Below are 18,124 nucleotides of genomic sequence, written 5' to 3' on the forward strand. Positions count from 1 at the left end.
CATTCTAGAATCCATGTAACATAGGCAGGTTCAAATTATTGGAATGATGAGAGAGTGATAAAACAAAGGCAATGTATTGTTGAAGGCTTTTATGGCCAGAATCACTGGGTTGTTGTAGGTTTCTCGGGCTGTATGGCAATGTTCTAGAAGCATTCTCTCCTGATGTTTCGCCTGCATCTGTGCTAGGCAACCTCAGAGGTTGTGAGATCTGTTGGAAACTAGGAAAATAGGGTTTATATATCTGTGGAAGGTCCAGGGTGGGAGAAAGAACTCTTGTCTGTTGGAGCTAGGTGTGAATATTTCAATTGGCCACCTTGATTGGTATTTGATGGCTTGGCAGTTTTTTGGTGTGCCCTGTTACTGCCTGGGGGAATTCCTTGTTGAGAGGTGATTAGCTGTTCCTGATTGTTTCTTCTCTGAAATTCCCCTGTGTTTGAGCTTTTTTAAATTATTTACTATTGTAATTTTAGAGTTTTTTTAATACTGGTAGCCAGATTTTGTTCATTTTCATGGTTTCTTTCTTTCTGTTGAAATCACCACTAACGAAGCGATTCGGAAATTTTGGAAAGTTCCAAATTCTTTCATAAAAAATTGGAATTCAACTCCGAATCGAACCACCAGCACCCTCTACATTTTTTTTATCAACCAAGCCTATTAAATACTGCATCTTAAAAAGTTTTAAATCCATATTAAGTGGTCAGTGTAGGTGAGTCCACAGATATTGAAAAACAACAGTGTTACTCAATAAATCAATGAACTTTGAAGCTATACCTGCCTCTATTGTGTTTTCTTCCACCATCCTTCTCCCTTTTTTCCTTTTTTTCCACTAACTATCAGGCAAAAAGAAAGTAAACTTGGTGGAATCATAAAAAATGTTATCATAGAGATAAGATGTTAATAATTAGGGTCTTAAATTAAAACCCTCCTAGAGCCAGGAACTATTATTGATGACTACATGAATGTGTGGAGCATCTGCTAGTGCTTAACTGCCCCAGTAGCAAGTTATAGAAAGAAATGTTGCCTAATTAAACATGAAGTTTATATATAACCTTTTAAGACATTATTGAATTTCCAGTGGAATTGCTCAAACACAAAACTACATTGTAATGAAAGGGATGATTAATCTTGTTCCTTCTATTATCATCTCTAATTAGAAAAACAAACAAGTATTGAGACTGAAATCCACCACCAGCATAAGTTCAAAGTTTCATGCCTGCATTATGGGTTTAACTAAAAACTTAACACACATCTCCCTTGTTAATTAAGTAATAGGCTTCAGGAGAAAATCAGAAGTTTTGTAAGTTGCATTAAAATTGGTTAAATTTGTACTTCTAAAGTGATATCCGACATATGGGCACGGCCTGCACCAAAAACTTAAGAATCCAAACTTACTCAATTCTTTTTTCATTTTAATTTTGTAATCCTCAGAAACCTCCCAAAGGAAGTGTTATATTCATGGCAAGCAGCCAAAGGGGCTCCCATTCCTCTTTAAATTAATGGCCTCTTGCTATTAGAAGGGGGAAAGCATGAGGAAAACAGAGTTAGCTCCTTTCTCCCTCTTTTTAAAGCTATTGGGGTGAAACTTGCTACAATGGTAGAACACACTTATTTATTTATTTATTTATTTATTTATCTATTTACATCACTTTTATCCCACCCTTTTTAGCCTGAAGGCGACTCAGGGTAGCGTACAAACTGGCAACAATTAGATGCCACAATACAGATACATACATCAGTTACAAGCAGTTAAATCACATAATAAAATACATATAAAAACCATTAAAACTATAACAATCAATATCTTCTAGTTCAACTCCTTGTCCATTTACATCGTTTAAGCTGTAACGTGTTCATTCATAATACTGTGTCTGGTTACACTGAGATTCCAAAAGCTTGCTTGAAGAGCCAGGTTTTTACTCTTTTCTGAAAGGTCAGGAAGGAGGGGGCCGGTCTAATATCTCTGGGAAGGGAGTTCCACAGCTGAGAGGCCAACACTGAGAAGGCCCTGTCTCTCATCCCTGCCAAGTGTGCCAGCAAGGCAGGTGGGATCGAGAGCAGGGCCTCCCCAGACAATCTTAGACTCCTGGAAGGTTCATAAGGGGAGATACATTCAGATAGGTAAGCTGGATTGGAACCCGAAACAGCAAAAACAACCGAACACGATTAAATTGTCTTACTTCAAGTTTCAGTATACCATAGAGTTGTGTTGGAGAACCTATAGATCTTATAAAGGAAACCCCAACACAACTCTATAGTAACTCCTGGCAGAAGAATTGCTTGGCAGACCTAGCAAATTTCTAGAGATTGTTTTTCCCATGTAAGTGAAACTGTGGAGATGGGATCTGTGGTTATGGGGAATCTTACTCTAATTGCTAAATAATTGTGCTACATATTTCTTCTTTAAATAATGCAAAGTTGTATTGTATGTAAATGTCAGAAGCCAGCTTTTCTGAATAATATGGAGGATCTATTTCCCATTCATATCCGATTGTAATTCATGAATCTTCACCATCCCCTTTTACGTTAAGCAGTACATACTGCCAAGGTGTTTGTTCTAATATTTGTTAACTTAAATCTAATGAATGATCTCATTAGATATAATACTGTCCCTCTAGGGCGCTGGAGAACATGTGTACATTCTATTTTTAAAATGTGCCAATTTTTCCATCTTAAAGGCTCCAAGTTATTATGTCATCTAATGAACTTAGAGGGGCTGGGGTAGCCTACCATAAATTCAAGAGAAAAGATATCTTTGTTCCATGAAATCCCTCCCATCAACTTCCTTCAACGTTATGACATACACATTATCTCTGTTTCAGCTGAATTTATTTTATTAATAAGTTTTTCCTCAAAATGTCTTTAATATCATTCTTAAAGTGTTTACCCTAATAACAGTAACATGAAATAAAATTCATTGTTTCAGATTTGAATACTTTTTAAAATTATAATTTATTGCTATTTAAATATCTTTTGTTCCATTGATGCTGAATGTTATGAATACTGTGTTTATTTGAAAACTTGATCTAGATAGGATACAGAGAGGCCCTTGTCCCAGAAGCACCTGTGTTTTTTGAACACTGATGTTTCTGGGGGTATGTCCATACCCACCCCAGAAAACATGCACTTTCTGGAGTGGGTTGTCCACATGTTCTCTCGGGACTAGCCCAAGCCCCCAGACCACTTAGAAAACTAAGAAAAACTTACGTGGTCTCCATTAGAAGCCCCAGCAAGAGAGGGGGAGGGCGATTTTCCACTCTTCTAACCCCCCCCCCCCCCTCCTGACATGTCATTTCTATATGCCAGAAGAGCTCTCCGGGGTTTCTAATGGAGACCACATAAGTTTTTTTTTAGTTTTCTATGTTCACAATAATCATGGTCAAGTGTCTTGTAAAATATGAATAGGATGAACCAAATAATAAAGGCAGTCAAATGTGAAACATCTCAAATAGTTAAGAAAGAATTATGGAATTTTAGGTCAATGACAGATACTATAAAATGAAAATAAGGACACATCCAGACAGGGTCTTTATTGTGGGAACTCCCACAATAAAGGAGAGGCTGTCCAGACAATGTCCTGGACAGTCCCACATTAATTCGGAAAAGGGTTTTCCTGGTTTGTATTGAATTAATGCAGGACTGTCCAGAACATTGTCTGGACAGCCTCTCCTTTCACTGCCCTGCCTTGCTTTGCTTTCAGTCAAGCACTGAGAAGCTGAGTTTTATGTGTGAATCTGTAAGGAGATAGGACCAAAAATAATTCTGGATTTGGATTGATCCACAGTCTGTGGATCTGTGTGGATTCTGTAGCAGCATCCAACCAGTTCCAAAAGTGCCTAGGAACTGGCTGGTCTAGATGTCATTGCTGTGTAGAAGCAGCCTTAGACATACACTTTCTTTGGGTTTTTCTATTGCTCTATTTTTAAAAGGATCAATTGTTCTAGATATTTATTTCATTGCAATCCCACAAATGCTATTTTCCCTCAGTGCTGTATTTCAGTTGTCTTCCATGATTCTTTTGACAACTAGTTTTTGAAAAGAATTGCAAAAGACATAAGCAATCACACATTCACATTTACATGCAAATACCCTTTCACTCACTCTTACTCATTAGCAGAAATATATGCAGCTCAGTCAATTAGCAATCTATCATTTTAGTACATTTTAATGTCAATCCTTATTAGCATACAAAAGCAGTTTGAACCCAAATAGATATTGGAAATGCTGAGGATAATTTGGACTGCTAACACTTCATATCCAGAAGCATAATTGTCCATTGGCAAATTACTAGATCAGCAAATTTTGAAAATCCTTCTTCAAACAAGCGGTAATCAATCTCTTAGCCTGCATTCATTGACACACAGTTTTATGAAAGTTCAATATAATAATGCATATTAACTCTTGTATGTGCTTTTTTCATAACACAGCTCTCTTTTCACTGAATCTGGTTGCAGTGGACCCCAAGTCTTCAATTGGGGGGGGGGGGACCGTATGACATAATTTATTCATGAAGTTGGTCAACAAATTTGTCTAAGTATTGTACTTACCATCAATTCTTCTGGGTTCAGAGTGCTCTTTGATTGTAGGTTAACTATGAATCCCAGCAACTACAACTCTCAAATGTCAAGGTCTATTTTCCCCAAACTCCAAAATCCACACTGCCTTGCTGCTCATTAGCCAAGATGGTCGAGCAGCAGTCTTTGTCTAAATATAAAATAAACTGAATCTACAAAGGTGTCTAAAGAGAAGGCAGCAAAGCCTTTTCCTGTAATAAGCCCTTTCCCTGCAATAAAGATAGCATGTGTCCACCACAAAATGGGAGCCTCTATGACTCTCCAAACCTTCATTTTCAGAAAAACATGTGTCTTTGGCTCCCCATGCCCTGCCTCTCGCTGTTTGCCATTATTTGCCAGAATTTTTTCTTTTTACCATTTTCCCCTGGCAGGAATCAAACCCATGGAACTTCTGCTTATGAGGCCAGTGCCTCTCCCTGAGCCACGGGTGCCCTGTAGTAAAACTAAGTCAGAACTTATACTTCAGTAGGAAGTCAGTTCTTCTTCTTCTTCCTGTAGTGGGGTCAGTCTAGCCCTGATTCTCCCAAAACTTGGAGACATTCCTTCCTTTATCCATTCCTTTAGAGTCCCCTAGAATTGCTGCACCAGGGAGTCTGGCTTGCTAAGGTATTTTGGGAAACTATAACTCTCATGCATATAATTTATTTATTTATTTATTTATTTATTTGATGCACTTATTAACCGCCATTCTCAGCCCATAAGGGCGACTCATGGCGGTGTACAGTACACATAAAAGACAATTACAAAAAAGCCAGTTTCAACAACATATAAACTATACAACAATTACAGACTACACTAAAAATCCGCTTCGTCTCTTAGTGGAATCATAGCCAGTCTCATATTCCTTGTTCCATTCCAGTTCTCATTACCGTATTGTTTAGCAATTAAATGCCCTCTCGAACAGCCATGTCTTAAGGCTTTTTCGAAAGGACAATTGCCTCAAAAGCTTCACATTTCTTCTGTTGTCTCATTGTCTTGTGTTCCTGAGATCCCATTCCCTTCCCTTTGGTGAGAAACTATGTTCTTGATACCAAAGCAGGGGGTCAGTCTAGATGTCCCTTGATGGGGTCTGCTCTGTATTTCTGTTCTCCCCCAAATTAAAACAGTTTGTGCCACACAAAGTTTCTGGAGTAGAACAACTACTTTCAAAGTAAAGGCCACACAAAGAAACAGGAAAAACACTTTCAAAATTAAAACCAGGAACATATTTCCTTTATTATTTAAAAAATACTTTAAAGAAACATTGAAAAATTTTCCTTGGCAGAGGAGGGGGATCAAACTCACAGACTTATGTCTTCTGCTTATGAGGCTGGAGCCCTCTCCCTGAACCACGCTAGAAGCTAGCCCTATAGTAAAACCAATTCAGAACTTGTATTTAAACTGGGTCAGTCTATAAAAACTTTTTATAAAAACTTTGAAAATTTGCCAAAAATCCATGGATAAGTCGAAAGTTATGTAATTTGGTGAGCTAACAGTGATCCATGTGTTCTACCACTGTAGCAAGTTTCATCATGATTGGTCTAAAAATGAAGGAGGGACAATCCCCTGAAGTTTTCCCAGTGCCAGTGCTGTTTCTTTCCTCCTGCGCATGCGTGTCTGCCATTCGGAAATTTCAGAAATTTCGGAAATCATTTCAAAATCAAATTGCCAGCACCCCCTACATCCGAAATGAGTTTTGAATCATTTTTTTTGATCAAACAAGCCTAGTGTTTACATTTGGGCATATTGAATATTTGTGCCAAGTTTCGTCCACATCCATCATTGTTTGAGTTCATAGTGCTCTCTGAATGTAGGTGAACTACAACTCCAAAACTAAAGGCCAATGTCCACCAAACCCTTCCAGTATTTTCTGTTGGTCATAGGAGTTCTGTGTGCCAAGTTTGGTTCAATTCCATCGTTGGTGGAGTTCAGAATGCTCTTTGATTGTAGGTTAACTATAAATCCCGGCAACTACAATTCCCAAATGACAAAATCAACCCACCCCCCAACCTTAAACTTGGGTGTTTTGGGTATTTGTGCCAAATTTGGTCCAGTGAATGAAAATACATCCCACATATCAGATATTTATATTACAATTTATAACATTAGCAAAGTTGCAGTTATGAAGTAGAAACAAAAAAATAATTTTATGATTGAGGGTCACCACAACATGAGGAACTGTATTAAGGTGTTGGAGCATTAGGAAGGTTAAGAACCACTTTTCTATGGCCTATAACACTTGTTGGTGGTCTCCCAAATCTTGTACTAACCAGAATGTATCCTTCTTAAATTCCAAAATGTGATCGGGTCTGGTGCCTTTTTAGAGTATGCTATTCTAAAAATTCTGACTGGGTGTTTTTTTTTTGTTTTTTTTTTGTCATTCAAAGGAGCTCAGGGTTGATGAAAACCCATGTGAACATTAACACATCAAGTCTTGAGATAACAGGATAAGAAATATGTGTGTTAGTATGCATGCAAGCATACCCATGCTCTACAGTCTGTGAGAAAAAAAAATCTTGGTCACATCACCAATTCAGACACATCTAGTGAAAACACAAGACAAAGCTTTCTTGATAACTAATTCCACACTGTGGAACTCCCTTTTCCAAGAAGTCTGGTTGAACACTTCCTTGCTTTTTGCTTGTCGACATAAACAAACCTTTTTATTTAAGGAGACATATGGCTTTTTAGTACAACACAGCAGATAGAGCTTTTAATGATGGTGGGTGTGTAGTGTTTCTATTTTATTGAGACATTTTTAACTGCTGGTATTAACTTTGTCTTTAACTTATTTAAAATAAAGTTTAGTTTAGTTTACTTTTTAGAGTAAGAATATTTAATTCTATTATATTTTTAAATTTTTGCACAGCATCTTGATCCCAATACTAGGAGAAAAGCAAAATATGAATTAAATATATATATGGTCATCCGACAGTTCTTTTGGAATGTATTATGAATGTATCTTTCCTTCAATGTTCTAACAATTCAATATTACTTTTAATTTCATGGCTCCAGCTTATGAAATAATTGAATTTGCACTGTATTTATGGATACCTCCCCATAAATCAGATCTATCTCTTGAGGTCTTAAAGGAAATATTCACATTTTGTTTGAACATAATTGTATGAACAAGTGATATGGTGCATTGGTTTGAAGCCATAGAGATGCCTCTAATATCCTTTGACAATGGATTTTGGAGTGTATTTAGAATCTCTTTTGACTTCTTCCTTCACAATTCCTGAACTTAATTCATGTTCATATTACAACATAAAAATTGCCTTGACCATTCTATTCATTTAAACCTGCTACTGCAGATGTTTCATATACTTGACTCTGGAATATTTGCATCTTTTCCCATCTACACAAAAGACTTGTTGACCTAAAATGGAACAATGGGCTATTCTGTTTCCATTTATATCATGTATTACATTACAATAAGGATTCAATTCTGCCCTATTTACATGCGATTATCTCCCCCCCCCCATGATAATATGCACATTTTCATGCACATGTTCCCAATTGCACACATATTTTGATATATTTGACTGCTAACTGAAATACATAGGAACAATTCAAAATGTGTATATTGGAAAGCAGTAATTTGTATCCAGTTGTTGGAATTATTCACCAAAGGAATATAAACTAACCCCCCCCCCCCCATTCCCTTTCCAATTGTAGGTAAAAATCTTTCTGTTTATTTAGCACCTTCAATTGACGTGTGTTAATTTTTGATCATTTTAATTGCCTTTTACAATCTTGTATTATTTTAATACAATTGTGTATTTAATTGCTTTCTAAAAAGCTTTTGTATTATCCATTGTTTCCATTCTATTTTTAAAACTCATAATGTGAGCTATCTTTGCTACCAATTCGGGAGAAAAATTGGATATATCCATATTTAGATATATTTATGGAGAATGCATCTGAATTTGAATATGCATTGATAACTCGCCTCCGGGCTGAGAGGGGCGGTCAATAAATGCAATAAATAAATAAATAAATAAATAAATAAATAACTAATTACAAATTGTGTTTGGATAAGATTTGTGCTATGTTTTAGGAGATGCTGCTTATGTATATCTTCCCACCCTTACTCCAAACTTGAATTTTTTCCTTGTATCCCCAGCACTCACGAATCTTTTCAGTGATAAATGCCATGACATTAAGCTATCTGATCAACTGCACAAATTTAGAGATGGTGGAATATGCTATAAAGCACCCATTGATTGTACTTACTGCATTTTAACACAATTCCATACCCTACAATGTGTAGCACTGCTGTTATCAGCATAAATGGGGCAACAGTTTTTCCATGGAACAAATAAACCAGATCTATCTTTTGAAGTCAAAAAGGAATCATTCATATTCTGCTTGAGAATAATTGTATGAAAAAGTGATACAATGCATTGGTTTCAAGACAGAGATGCCTCCAACATAAATCAACAACAGATTATTCCAGTTTTTTTCCTTAATACTGTGATTCTAAGATGCACCTTTTCCCCAAATAAGCATCTTGGAAAATGGGTGCTTCCAAGAATTGCCGGTGCCTATATATATATATATATATATATATATATATATATATATATAGTTGATTATACTGAAATTAGTGTTTGTCTTAGAATCAATGGCATCTCAGTATGAAAGAAATATGAATATTAAAGGATATTATCCAAAGTAGATGTAGCTCAGCTATTGTGTGGTGGTCACTCAATCCTCAGTTTTAACAGTAGCCTTCTCAGCAACTCTTTAGGTATTAGTTCTGGATGTTACTGGAGCTATCCAGGTGCTGAACCTAATTTCCAATATAAACTTAATAGCTCATGGAACTGCTAAGAAGGCTACCATAGAAATTCAGGTAAGAGCAGATGTCACACAGCAATAGAGCCACTAGCCATGATTATTGAAGAGTGATGCAAGAAACAACTCCTGGAAGTCACAAAAAATGACACTGCAGGAAAGAGACCTATTTGATGGCTTTCATGGTCAGAGACCAGTAGACTTTTTGATAAAGCACCAAGTGCCAAACGCTGCATGTGATGAGGGCAGCATCTGCAGGTTACCTAAGATTTAACTGCCATCTCACTTGCCTCTTAAATTTTGAGTGCAATTCAGATGAGTTTCTCTGGTCTCTTCAGAGCCAGGTTAAGAATTTTCTCTCTTTTTTGCCTGAATCTGGAGACCTCTGAGGATTGGCTGGGATTATGTCTATAAACAGGTTCTTATTTTGCAGGTAAGTGAGGATTTAAGAATTCTGCCTTCACTTTGGCACTCATTTTGTTATAGGGTATAATTTTGGAACAGCCTTCACAGGACATGAGGCAGGTTTGGATAGGAGTATACCCATAAAACAAGCTGAGATTTTGCTGTTATTTGGAAGTTATGCAGTTTGAGCAAGAGTGCCAGAGGGTTACTTTCCTGAATGTGGCCAACTGGGGAGCAACCCAAATGTTTGGATTACCTCTGGGACTCAATTGCTACATCCAAGGAAAGGCTGCAAGGGTTGTCTCAAGATGGACACCTGGTCTTAGCTGGACCCACATCAGGTTGCTTCCTGCCCCTTGTTACTCTCAGTTCCAAATAAATAAATAAATAGGACATAGCTTTAAAAAGTGGTTTTTACTCAACCCACTATTTGTATCTGATCATTTTATTCCATAGTTGATCATCAAATGTTTTAAGATCTTTTCATGGTAGCATACATATGGCTCCCTCTACGTATTGACACATGGTGTAAAGGGTAACTTTCTGTACCTCTGCCATGCTTCCCTAGTAAAATTCCACTTAGTTTTAATCAGAAAAATGTCCCCATCTACATATTTACATGTGAAAAATACCTACATGCCAAAATTTAACATGCCAAGTGGGTGCCCACTTCAAAGGAATTAGAAAGAATACTTTCTTCAGCAGTTGACAGAAAGAAGATTCTCAGATACAGCATGTTGGTGGCATGCAGGAAAAACCTATGTGACTCAGTCAACAGTTTCATCGTTTGCGGGGAGAGGATAGTTATGTGCATACCCTATTAATACAGCACAATGAACAATCACTAGATCTCCATTGTTTCTGCTTTGTTGGATATATAAGTTAGTAATTCAATCATTCAACATTTTTCACTTCGAAATATGATTTAAGGCAGAAAATCTGTCTTCACTGAAAGAGATGGCAGCAGCTGAGCTTAATACATTTTAAGGTTTCATGAAAAGCATACAATTAAAAACAACAATAAAACTGTAATTACTTCTATTATTGCTACTTTCCTATCCAAATGGGTATAGATCATTCCTATACACTGTGAGCCCCCTCCTACACTAACACATAAAAAACAGATTATCTACTTTGAACTGGATTGTATGACAGTGTAGTTCAAAGTAGATAATGGGGATAATCTGCTTTGATAATTTGGATTATGTGGTAGTATAGAAGGGGCCTGATTCACTTTTTGACAGTGTTCCGCTTTGTCTCGGCAAAGTACTTAATCCCTTATTTGAGTCATACAAAATCTAGTAATACTTGATGATCATTTAAAAGATATATGGGGAGACTCATTTTGATAAATGTTGAAAGTCCCTGCTCTAAAGAATATGTTCTACACAGCCCTGAAATGAGGGTAACTTAGTTTGGTAAAAAGAAATATTTTCCATTATTTTGAAATCAGCTTTTGAGTGACAATTGGTGCCATTATGCAAATGCTTTTTTCCTCAATTTTTTTTAGAAAGCATAACAGTGTTATTACTTTATATTCTTACAAGATGGAAGAAGGAAGGTTCAATTAAGGCTGCATCCAACTGGACATTAGATGTCATTTGTATGTACATTTTCTTTGTTCTCTGAATTTCACTTATTTCAAAATTGCAAAAAGCATTAGGGCAGGACTAGGCATATTTTTTGGGAATATCTAAGAAGTATCGGTACACTTTATGCACCAGACTTAGGAAGACCACTGAAATTCAACAAATATCTCTAATCTTCAACAGGGTGATAGTACTATTACTAATACATACATAATAATTTTCATGTACTTCAAGGCACATGGTCATTTCCCATACCTTGTCACTTTAATTTTTTACTAATAATCCAAATATCTAAAATAAAAGGCAACTTTTAAAAATGATCCAACAACTGATCTCTAGTTCACAACCTGCTAATGCCCTCTTTGCATCAGTGAAATGAAAATAAAGCAAAAAAAGTGTTCTGTGACATGCTTGAATTGCGTATTTTGTGGTCAACTGTGGGGAGCTGGAGGATGATAGTATTCCATAAGGATTTGGAGATATGGTCCATGCAAAAAAAACCACCAAATACCACCAATGACCCCAGTGTCTTTGCTGTGTTTTAAGCCTCCCTGTGCATTTCAGTCTTTCTTTCAAAACAAGAAGTGATTAAAAGTCATTTCCGATTTTTAAAAAGGTTTTCCTGGACCTAAAATTGCTCAGGTATCCCAAGACCTGGTGAAAAATCCCATGCTTCCTAAAGACATTTGGGGACATTTTTGAGAAAAGTATTTTGCACACCTCTTTTACCCATGGGAGCTCTGAAGAGTCACAGAATGATCTGTGGCTCCATATGTGACCTGATGGCTTGCACTTTGTCCACATGCAGTGAATACATTCCTTGTTTTTTTTCGTTCCTTCTTTCTTAATTACTGGTGGAAAATACATTATCACTGCCCTACAAACCATAGAATTATTCATCTCTAATTTGGTTCTGAATATATTATGGTTCAAAGTGCTGACTCAGAAATCCAGAGGTTCTCCTTTCAAATTGTGTCTTTCCCATCAACTCATTAGTTGACAAACCTTTGTCAGTTTGACCCCAGTTTGGGGATTATATCATTCACATATCTTATAGGATTACAAGATAATGGACACATGGCATCATGAATACACTAAAACAGAATAAAAATGTCACTATCATTTTATGCCCATGTTCTGGGACAATTAAAGAAAAATATAAGACATGAATATTGGAATGCCAGGATAATAGTTGCAGCTGACAGGAACACACCACTCTCTAATGCATAATTTTAGAGTAGCAAGAAATGTTCACAGGAGATGTTAAACTGGACCTGGCTGAACATTAGATGTAAGCAGTTGCCCTCCCATATTCAAAGGTTCCCCACTTAGCTCACAAGGGCCATGACAACAAAGTTGCTGACTGAAATGTACATTTTACCACACTCAAGCACACAGGTGAACAATGCAGTAGGTACAAAAGTGGTGTTATATAGTCTGATCACTATAGCTCTCAAGGAAAGAAACTCATTTTCTAAGTCCTCCTCCTCCAGCTTTCACCTCCTGACCTATCTGCTTCCCTATAATTTTCTTTGCCCGGTGGGATGAATCTTCATCATTTTTAACAGGATGAGCCAGATTGTTTCTCACAAAGTAAGTGTCATGTTCACTTCAGCTTTACTGTTCGGATTCTGCCAGGCCATGGGATGATCAAAACAAGAGCATTTAAATTTATGCTGGCAGTTGTTTTAATGAATTTGCATGCATGAAGGAAGCATAGCATGGTGATTAAAGTCTGGTGTAGTGGATTTTGCTGGTTAATAAAATGTCCGTAATTTAGCATACTGCTTTAGTTTCTGCTTCTGTTACTTTCTTGCAGCATGGATAATGCTTACCTATGTCACACACTTTTGTGACAAAAATGTATGCAAGAAGGATTTAAAATTTGTAGATATCTTAGGAGCAGGGAAAGGCCTCTTGGGGGATTAAAAACATCTCTTCTTCACTATTTTGGATTACAGAGGATTTGCTCTGTGTATAGCGATAAGAAACAGCTGTTAGCAAAATCACACTTAGGATGTTGTGGCACTGGGAAGATCTAAACATACATATTTACTACTTTTGACATCTCACATTCAAAGAAGAGTTAAACCTCTTCAAGAAAGAAACTTAATATTCTCGTTTGTGAAGCAGAGGAGGCTAAAATAACCTAAAAGAAATTTTGTTTTAAAAAGTTTTTAAAAAGTTTCTTAAAAAGATGTAAGCCTTTACAGCAGAATGACTGAATATGTGTCTAGTCAGTATGAAAAGTCTTCCAGAATATGATTTAAAAGTTTCAGAAATAGGTGCCCACACCTCCAAGTTAGGTAAACAATATTGCAAATGGTTGCCTGGTTACAATGAAACATCATGTTTCATTCATGTATAACAATGACTATTTTGCCAAACTTTTCTCCCATGGAACAAAAGGCAATGCTCATGGATAGATCTTCTATGAAGCACGCAGAATAAAATACCAGGAAGAAATACAATAGAGATATTATCTTTGAAGTTTTCCAGCCCTACTGTGGATTCAATAGATTTGTCTCTTTATGTTACATGGTGAAAGTGGGTGTGGGAGAACCAGAAAAATACCCCGGAAGGCTATAACTTTCTAGACACTCAGCCACTCCTTCCCCATTCCTAGTGTTATAGTAGGGTAGGCCAGGGGCATTTGCACTACTCCCATTAGACTTTCTCCTTATGTAAGATTTATTTGAAAACTGCAGTTTTTTGTAGATGTCTGGCAGTGAGGAAAAAATGGATTAAATTATTAATTCTCCTTTGAGAGAACAAATAACCAATACAACACATACATACTTGCTTACATACACACGCACAAACATGCACAACATCAGTGTATCATGGGTCAGTGTATCATGGGCTTGAAAAACACTCTTGTGGGAAATCATGCAGATGCTTTGAAAGTTGCATTCCCCTGATGAAAACCATTAGATATAATGGGATGAAACACGGACTAATTGAAAGAATAAAATATTCCTTTCAAATACCCTGAAGCTTTGCCACTTGCCTACATCCCTTCTATTGGGTTTTACTAATTCTTCAGTGCCTTCCAATTTAAAATATGGCAATTTTGGGCTCAATCTGCAGTGGCCATAACAATATTGGTTCTTGTGTCAGTGGAGTGAAGAATCTACTCTGGCTTTTTTACTGTTAACTTTAAAGAGTTGATGAACTTATTTTGGCATAGGGTTCAGCACCTTGGAGGACTCCTTCAAAGTTTGAATGGATTCATCACCCACCATTAGACCACATCTACTCCCATTTCCTTTCCTCCTGGCATGTGGCTCTCAGCAAATCGTTACTAAAGGAATGTAACCTTCCACTTGCAAAAAAATACCATTTTCTCATGGGCTGCAAAAATTGGTGTACTGATGGTCACAATAGCAAGACATTTTAAGTCTTACTCTAGAAATAATTTCACAGGAAAGGAGTTAATTTCAGTTAGGTCTGCTCCAAACAGTAAAACATTTTGGGTTAGCATTTTGATCTCAAATCCAGAAATGGACCAAATCAAAACTCTTTCATCTTGTCAGATATGATGTATAATGTATACATTGCACAACAACTCTGTATAATGTATATAGTTTCACTATATAACTTCAATATCAACAAAAGCAGGCTTCTCTGATCACCTACCTGATCTCATTCTATGACTTAAACTTAAAAGGCTGCAGTTTTGGATATTACATCCGCCCCTGCCCCCAACAGCCAAACTGGACCAGTCTAAAAATGTCTATGGTACTCTCAGAAGAAGAGTTGGTAAAGCAAAGGCAACTCTTGAGGATTTCATGACTCTGTCTTAGCTGTAGATGTCTTGTTGTTCTTCTTGCTCTGGTTAGTGGAAGCCACAGTGAGCTAATCGTGTCTAGATTTCTGTTTCCAGTTGTCATCAAGATTGGAAGTCTTGTGAGTTGTATATGACTTCTTCTGGTCCATCAATCAAGCAATTAATAATTGGTTGTATTTAACAAAAAGCCATTATAAATCCTGTGAAATCCAACAAAGCAATGCACGGATTAGTCAGAATCTCCTGCAGAGCATATAGCAATATTTTTCAAATAATATGCACAGATATATTTAGCGTTAGTGAATAAAGCATTTTATGTGTAATTTCTGTGACTTCCTCCAATGCTTCCCCCAGATTTCTGTCTCTCACCTCACTGGAGCTACCCTGTCTCTTTTGTCATGTGTGGCTTCCTGTCCCTCATCTGGTATCTCATTGTAATTGCCTTTTTATATGTGTTGTACACCGCCATGAGTCGCCCTAAAGGGCTGAGAATGGCGGTTAATAAATGCATCAAATAAATAAATAAATAAATAAATATCTAGTCTTGTTCTATTTCAAAGAAATAATGGAGCCATACTTTGCAATATCCAATTGTGCATATCATCCTAAGTTTCTTTGACATTCACTGATTGCACAAAGGATGCTGAAATCAATTCACAAATAATTTCAGTTCAAGGTCATCCACTGAGTTTCTTTAGCTGAGTAGGGAGTGAAACTCATTTGTCAGAGTTCACAACTTAAATCACTACAACACTCAGGTTCTCACTTATATATCTTTCTAGAATATTCAAATGACTCCAGTTAAGGAGTGGTCAATATATGCTATTTTAAATATTGAATTGCAGTCTCTTTCAGTCCTAGATGTGCTAGTCAATAGTGAAAAAATTTGCAAGCTACAAACCAGAACCATTTGAGTGGGTATATGTTTTCTATCCCTGCTTTAGCTGAAAGTGAGCTCCCTGCTATCCCATCTCATATCAGCTTTGGATGCTTGTCCTAGTCTGAGAATCTTGAATGTATCAATGGCAAAAACACAGAACTTTGGATAATTCTAAATTGAATTCTCACAAGAGAAGAGATTGTGACCAATTTTTGGTACTGAACCTCTCCACTCAGAACATGAGGCTATAATATTTTCGTACTGCTAGGCTCTTTCTCTGTATCAGAGCTACTCAAAATGGTGGTATGTGCACCAGTGCTGCTCCTGAAACCATTGGCTGCTGGTCCACAAATATTTTTCTGGGTAGAAGGAAAGAAAGCTAATGGGAAAAAATATGATGATACTTCTTTGCACATTAGGGGAGAAAATTCTGGTCTATCATATTAAATAACATAAGAAAGAATCTTAATTTTTATCCAAAGTCAAGCCTGAAAATGCAATTGAATTTTCAAATGTGACCTACTAGAAGAAATATAATCCCACAACATGTGACTCCCCCGATATTGTAGGGCCAACATTCTTAACCACTGGTTATGCTGGGAGTAGTATTCCAAAATATCCAGGAGAATGTATAATACCAGTCATTACAAAGACATTTCTTTAAACAGGTATGTTTCATCCTGACAAATGAGTATAAAAGAAAATCTGTTGTATGGGTTGAGGGATATTTTTTTACACCCCTCAGCTCATATAACACAGATTTCATTGCACTTGGGTGTGTGAGTCTAGAAAGATACTTGTGGACTCCAAACATTGCTCATAACTGTTGTTGGTGTTGAACTCATCAAGTTTTGTTTATAGCTATAGAGTTTATGGTTCAGATCGATTGCATCAAGTACATAGGTCAAATACACAAGGTGAAAATTTATTTCTCTTCCATGCATCTCCATTTATTATCCTGTTTATGGTAGAAGGCCTGGTACACTAATTATTCTATTAATTACCATGCTAATAAAAAATCTACACAGGAACCTGATGACCTAGAAGTTTGCAGTCTTGCTCCAGTGATTTAACTAGTTTCAACTGCTAAACACCATATTTTATACACTTGGACAACATTTATAATTTTTCCTCACTCAGCAGCTTTGAGCTCTTCTTTCAGGAAGGTTGCAGCTTCATAACAATTATGATTTATAAATCACATTTCTGCCATCATCTGTTTTTTTTCCTATGCCTCGCCAATCTTATAGGATCACGTAGAATTCTTTGTCAGGTTACAAAATGGAAAGGAATCATAACTTTTTACCAGTGCTTGAAGAAGGCTATTCATCTTGTAATGGCAGCCCAAGCCTGAAAATTCTATCTGCTGTAGTATTGCTTTTTGAATTTCAGAAAACGAATGAGAGAATTAGATTGGCTTTGGCTCTGCTGGTGAGTGTAAGAAGAGACAAGCAGCTGCTGAAGAATCATTTCTGCTCCTTTGCCAACAACAGCATCTGGTGGCTGAATCAGTAGTCATGGGTTTGTATTTTAACACAGGACTTAAATGAGCTATTCAACATACTGATCCTTCTTCTCAAAATAAACTAGGACCTTGGATAGCTACTTTAAAGTTATTCAAGGCTCAGAGTGACATAGGAGGCATCACTGCACTAAACTATGGGCCCATTTCTCCCAGATGTGATGTCATCATTGTAAACAAAGCCACTACAAGTTGTTTACAACAAAAGCAAAAATAAAATCTCTTCCACTGGATAGGAGGACATCACTGAGTGGAAGAGGAGATAAAATAGGAACAAGAAGCTCAGGGGCAAAAATGGAGCAATAACAGAGGCAGACCAGTCGTGGAAATCATGGCTGTGGGTCACTGGCCATATTAGACTTTTTGTGAATCTGTCACAACTAAGTGATATCATATCAAGTCACACCATATCAAGGGGTTTCTTGGGGGGTGGGGTATCAGCTTTTAAAAAAGTACATAAGAACTTAAGGAGTCTCTTTGGACAAAACTACCACCTTTTGCAGCAGTTTTTACACCCCCCCCCAAAAAAAACCCCCTCAGCCATGATTTGTTTAAACAAATTTGGGGTAATAAAGACAATGAAATGTG

The sequence above is a fragment of the Anolis sagrei genome, chromosome 2, assembly GCF_037176765.1.
Source record: "Anolis sagrei isolate rAnoSag1 chromosome 2, rAnoSag1.mat, whole genome shotgun sequence".
NCBI lineage: Eukaryota > Metazoa > Chordata > Lepidosauria > Squamata > Dactyloidae > Anolis > Anolis sagrei.